The sequence below is a fragment of the Galeopterus variegatus genome, unplaced genomic scaffold (assembly GCF_000696425.1).
Source record: "Galeopterus variegatus unplaced genomic scaffold, G_variegatus-3.0.2 Scaffold1311, whole genome shotgun sequence".
Classification (NCBI taxonomy): Eukaryota; Metazoa; Chordata; class Mammalia; order Dermoptera; family Cynocephalidae; genus Galeopterus; species Galeopterus variegatus.
Genome location: NW_007727422.1, coordinates 72,279 through 77,786, shown reverse-complemented (window position 1 = coordinate 77,786; position 5,508 = coordinate 72,279). Strand labels below are relative to the sequence as shown.

At 43.7% G+C, this 5,508-nt stretch overlaps 1 non-coding gene across 1 annotated transcript; it reads left to right on the top strand.

Annotated features, from left to right (window-relative positions):
* Positions 1-4,245: 4,245 nt before the first annotated feature.
* TRNAI-GAU lies at positions 4,246-4,319 on the top strand. Its single transcript has one exon. It is a non-coding gene; the product is annotated as a tRNA-Ile (tRNA).
* The last annotated feature ends 1,189 nt before the right edge of the window (positions 4,320-5,508 follow it).

Genomic DNA, 5,508 nt, shown 5'->3' with positions numbered 1-5,508 from the left:
AAAAAAAAAAAACATAACAGATGCATTAGAGGGGTAGAATTGGATTCTAAAAGAGTCCTGGGATATCATGTAATCTAAAGGTCATTACCTCACTGGCCCCAGTTGGACTATGGCTTCTAGAGTGTTCCCTGTGGTTTCCAAGTTGTGCAAAAAAAAAAAAAAAGTCATATTAGTTCCCAAAACTTATTAACTGGAAAACTGCAAATGAACATCCAGACTTTTTTCCCCTTGAAATGTGGAAATACTGGACCCACATTTTCACAGGTTAACAAGGGAAGAGGGGCTGAGAAGTGGTTACCCTTAGTCCCATACAGGTTACCAGCTAGGCTCCTGTAGACATTTGAATTTGCAGACTCCAGCTGTCAAACTGTCATTTCAGAAGTGAGAAAACTGAGACCCAGCATTGCAAAGTGACTTGCTCTGACTGACCCAGGTGTCCTCAGTCTCAGCCCTAGTTTCTTTCCATACCCATTGCCCAGTATATACAGACATCCTAAAAATCTATATTTGCCATGACTACATATAAACACACACAAAGAAGTGAGTGTGAGTTTAAAGACTTAACAGACATGTATGAGCTATGTATCACTTTCAAGCTAAGAAAAAAGACTAAAGATTGGATTAATACAAAATACTATGGATTGGATTAATACAAAAGGATCTTGTCAGTTAAAAAACACCAAGGCAATTAAGTCTCTGTTTCCTTTGGTCATAAAGTCAGCCCATTACAAACTGTAGCTCTTTCTGCTTGTTTAAGGAGATACTAAGTCCAGGTTAATATTTATTCCAATTCCGAGTCACCCTTGGTTTCACTTTCTGAATCACTCAGTAATGATCTGATAAGATGTTGAGAAATGAGTAAGAAGAAAAAAGTGGAGGGTGGGGTAGAGAGAGTAAGAAATAGCTAGTTTCTGGGGAGGCCTCCTGGGAGTAACTATTAGACAACGTGGTGATTAACAATCGGGCGGACAGAATAAGTCTAAAAATTAACTGAAATGTTTCCTCCTTCCTTACTCTCTAGGGCCCCCTTGAGATGTTTGTTGAATTTAATTACACTCCGCAAGCCCATTCTCCCTTCTCCCAGCCAGATGAACCCACTGAAGGTGTGCAGAAAGGATCTCAATGTCACTGAAGAATCTGGAAAACAAAGGCAACAACCTCTGGACCGGGTTCAGTAAATCATTGATCTTTAAGTTAGAAAGTTTTAGACACACACCTCAGACTGGAGGTTTTTGTATCCCAGGCCAGGGCATCTCACATTTTAATGTGCTTAGGAGAGTGTGAAAGGGCTGAGTCAGAGTCCTGGGGTGAGGCCTGTGGTTCTGCATTTCTAAAAAGCTCCCAGGTGATGCTGAAGGTCAGAAGACCTGCTACTCTGAGCAGCAAGTCATAGGGGAGACGCACTGGTTCTCAAACTCATCCACCTTTTTGAATCACCTGGGGGACTTTCATGAACTACTGATGCCTGGTCTTATCACCAGATCCTGATTTAATTAGTGTGGATGAAGCCTGAGCATGAGGATTTTTCAAAGCTTCCAAGGAGATTCTAGTATGAAGTCAAGTTTGAGAGGCATTGCCTCAGGTTAGAGCAGCAGCTCTCAAACTTTAGTATACATGAGGTTACCTGGAAAGTTTATTAAAAACAAATTGCTGGCCCCACTCTCCTGAGTTTCTGATTCAGTAGGTCTGGGTGGGGACTGAGACTCTGCATTTCTTTTTTTTTTTTTTTTAAAGATGATCGGTAAGGGGATCTTAACCCTTGACTTGGTATTGTCAGCACCACCCCCCCCCAGTGAGCCAACCGGCCATCCCTATATGGGATCCGAACCCTTGGCCTTGGCATTATCAGAACCACATTCACCTGAGTGAGCCATGGGCCGGCCCTGAGAATCTGCATTTCTAACAAGGTGTTGCTGAGTCTGTGGGTCTGGGGATTGCACTTTGAACATTTTCTTTCTTTCTTTCTTCTTTTTTTTGCAGCTGGCCAGTATGGGGATCCAAACACTTGACCTTGCTGTTATAAGGCTGCACTCTAACCAACTGAAATAACTGGCTAGCCCTGAGATCACACTTTGAGAACCATATCCTGTGGGCTAGAAGGTGAGGGACCAGGTAGATAGCAGATGTGTCACTAAGGGGAAGCCATTAATCTTCAGTTATGCAAGAATTTAAGCAAGCATAAATTGGCTAGATTGGCTGTCCTTCTCTTGCTACCTGGGGAGGACTGTCAACCAATTACAGCCAGCCTATGGCCCCCAATTTATGCTGCAAGACTTGCCATAAATTGACCTGCGAGCTCTCTAATCTATCCACACCATGTAGACAACCGCCTTTGCAATAGGTGACAATTGTAGCCCCTCTACAACAGAGGGTGGTGGGTTTGTCCCCTGACAGTGGTGCTGATGGGGAGGTTGAACTCCTGCACCTGGACAAGCTGGAGATCTCCCACCAAGACAGGATGGTGGTAGAACATCCACCTTTGCTTCAATAAAATCCCATGATTCCATTGCAGAGATGTGGCTTAGCCACCTCAGTTCTTATGCAAAAGGTGGGAGAGCTGAGGTATAACCAGAGGGACATTGAAATATGGTCAAAGAAGTAAAAATTCTCTTATGGGGACCAGATGGAAGAATACTTAGTGTCAGGACTGTCCCTGAAAACAATAACGAGCTTGTTACTCCAAAGAATTATTTTCTGAATCAGTATAATGTTTTCTTCAGCTTTTACTTCACTTTTTACACCAAAAAAAGAAGAAGAGCATGCTATAGATTTATAACTAAGCTTTGAGATGGAGCAGAGGTGAGGTCCAGCAGCTCTTTTTAAATATCCATATTTATCTTCCTTCCAGAAAATTCCTTTACTTATCTATTTAATTTCTTTTCATAGTAGACTGAGCTGTAGCACTTTAAATTCTTAGAAGAAAATTGCCCTAGAGATGTGGGAAGGTGACTACCACTTACTAAGCTCGTACTATGTGTCGGGCATTCCACAAACCTCTTTGTGTTCATTAGCTCATGTATTGCGGTAGAAAGCTCTGTTATCACTGGGATTATGATTGTCTGGAATATTTTCCTGGAAAGTTTGCAAAAAAATTTTTTTTGAGCAAAATAGTCTATTCAAAAAAAGCATTTCCCACAGAGAAAATGAGCAGATACTAAAGAAACCTGAAAGGCTGAGAAGTATGTGGGCCATTAAGCCATAGAAACTTAGGCCATTAAGCCATAGAAACTTTCTGGACTTCTTATGCTGGCCATTAAAATTCCTGCTGAGAGCTGGTTATTTACTTACACTACAAAGTTTTAGCAGTTGCTTCTAAATGGTTTTTCCAGGCCTATAGAGGACCTAAGCTGGGTTGGTATAAGGTAAGGCTAATCTCTGCCTCCCGGCAGGGACTTAAAGTATGGCTTTTTATTTTTATTTTTTATTTTTTATTTTTTCCTTTTTGTCTTTTTTCGTGACCGGCAACGGATCACAACCCTCAGTGTTGCGCCCGTACCGGACCGGGACCGGCACCCTCGGTGTTGCCCCCGCCCCTCGCTCAGCCAGTGAGCGGCCAGTCTGTATGTGGGATCCGAACCCTCGGCGGGAGCACCACCGCACTTCCCAAGCGGTGCACTGTAGCAGTGCGCCACCGGGCCGGCCCCTTAAAGTATGGCTTTTTAAAAGATTTTGTTACATGTAGATCATAAATTATATAGCAAAACAAAAACAAATCCATATATTAGGTGAAGGACCAATTATTTTTCTCTCCAAAATACTATATCAAATATTGGCCTTGAAAAAGACTATGCTCATTTATTTAATAAATACGTTTTTAGGCACTTACCACATGCTAGGCACTAGGTTTACAATGGTAAACAAAATAGATACGATTCCTGCCCTCAAGGAACTTCAGGGCTGGCACAAGAAAGAGATACTGAAAGTACATAAATACAACCTGAAGTTATATGATGAGACTTTGTTGCATATATACAATCCCAAGTTGAACAGGTATATATGAGAAAAGTAACAGGGATATAATTTATAGTGGAAGTCCAGGGAAAATTACTTTAGCTGGGCCCTGGAGGATGAAGAAAAAGGAGTGTGGTGGGTGATGAGGGGGAAGAGCATTTCAGCTAGAAGTAAAAGGTCTTGAAGTGGGAAAGTACTTGGCAGCATCTGGGAACTGAAAGAAGGTAGGAGAGAGGGAGTAATAGGGTTCTCCAGAAAAACGGAACCAGTAAGAGACATATATGGAGAGGGGCTGGCTGGTCAGCTCAGTTGGTTAGAACATGGTGCTGATAACACCAAGGTCACGGGTTCAATTCCTGTACCAGCCAGCCACCAAAAAAAAAAAAAAAAAAAAGACAAAACCCTGAGAACTAAGAGCCCAGATGGTGTGAGTCCCAGTCCAAGAGCAGGAGACTGATGTCCCAGCTCCAGCAGTCAGGCAGAGTGAATTCTCTCTTCTCTCTCCTTTTTGTTCTATTCAGGCCCTCAATGGATTGATTGATGCCCACCAGTGCTGAGGAGGGCCCTCCGCTTTACTCAGTCTACTAATTCCAATGCTAATCTCTTCTGGAAACACCCTACAGACACACCCAGAATGATGTTTAACTAGACATCTGGGCATCCCATGGCCCAGTCAAGTTGACACATACTATTAACCATCATAAATGATGACGGCTAGAAGAAGCAAGATAGGTGGATAGGGTTGTTGTGGTTTGTACTGTGTCAGTCGCGTTAAGTTGGAAATGTGTTTCTCAGTATCCTCTTCCCTATTAGACTTGGCTGAAAGAGGTAGGTGCAGGTGCAGATGCAGGGGTAGCCATCACTTGAGGTCATCGTGGTTAGACGTGGTCATAGACACAGAGATGCCTGAGGGTTCCAGTCTGTCCTGTTCTCCTCTGTTCTGCATCTGGCTCTTCTCCTAACTGCCATCCCTGATGACCAACAGCAGCCCAGGCCACCACCAGATGCTTGGTGGCGGTAGCTACATAGAGGCACAGCTTGTCATAGAGCCTTCCCTTAGCTGTCCTATTTTGGTGACTGAATGTGCTTGGTGACTCGGATGGACTGGCCAGTGCCTCCTCTGATCCTCCAACTTCCCTCCTGGACTGTCCCTTCCTCAGATCCTCCTACAACTCTGTGAGGTCTAATTCCCAGAATAAATTGCTTATCGTATTTCTGCATAGAACCTGGCTGGTACAATGAATCAGACCACATTGACCAAGGTGAAGGTNTCTCCTCTGTTCTGCATCTGGCTCTTCTCCTAACTGCCATCCCTGATGACCAACAGCAGCCCAGGCCACCACCAGATGCTTGGTGGCGGTAGCTACATAGAGGCACAGCTTGTCATAGAGCCTTCCCTTAGCTGTCCTATTCTGGTGACTGAATGTGCTTGGTGACTCGGATGGACTGGCCAGTGCCTCCTCTGATCCTCCAACTTCCCTCCTGGACTGTCCCTTGCTCAGATCCTCCTACAACTCTGTGAGGTCTAATTCCCAGAATAAATTGCTTATTGTATTT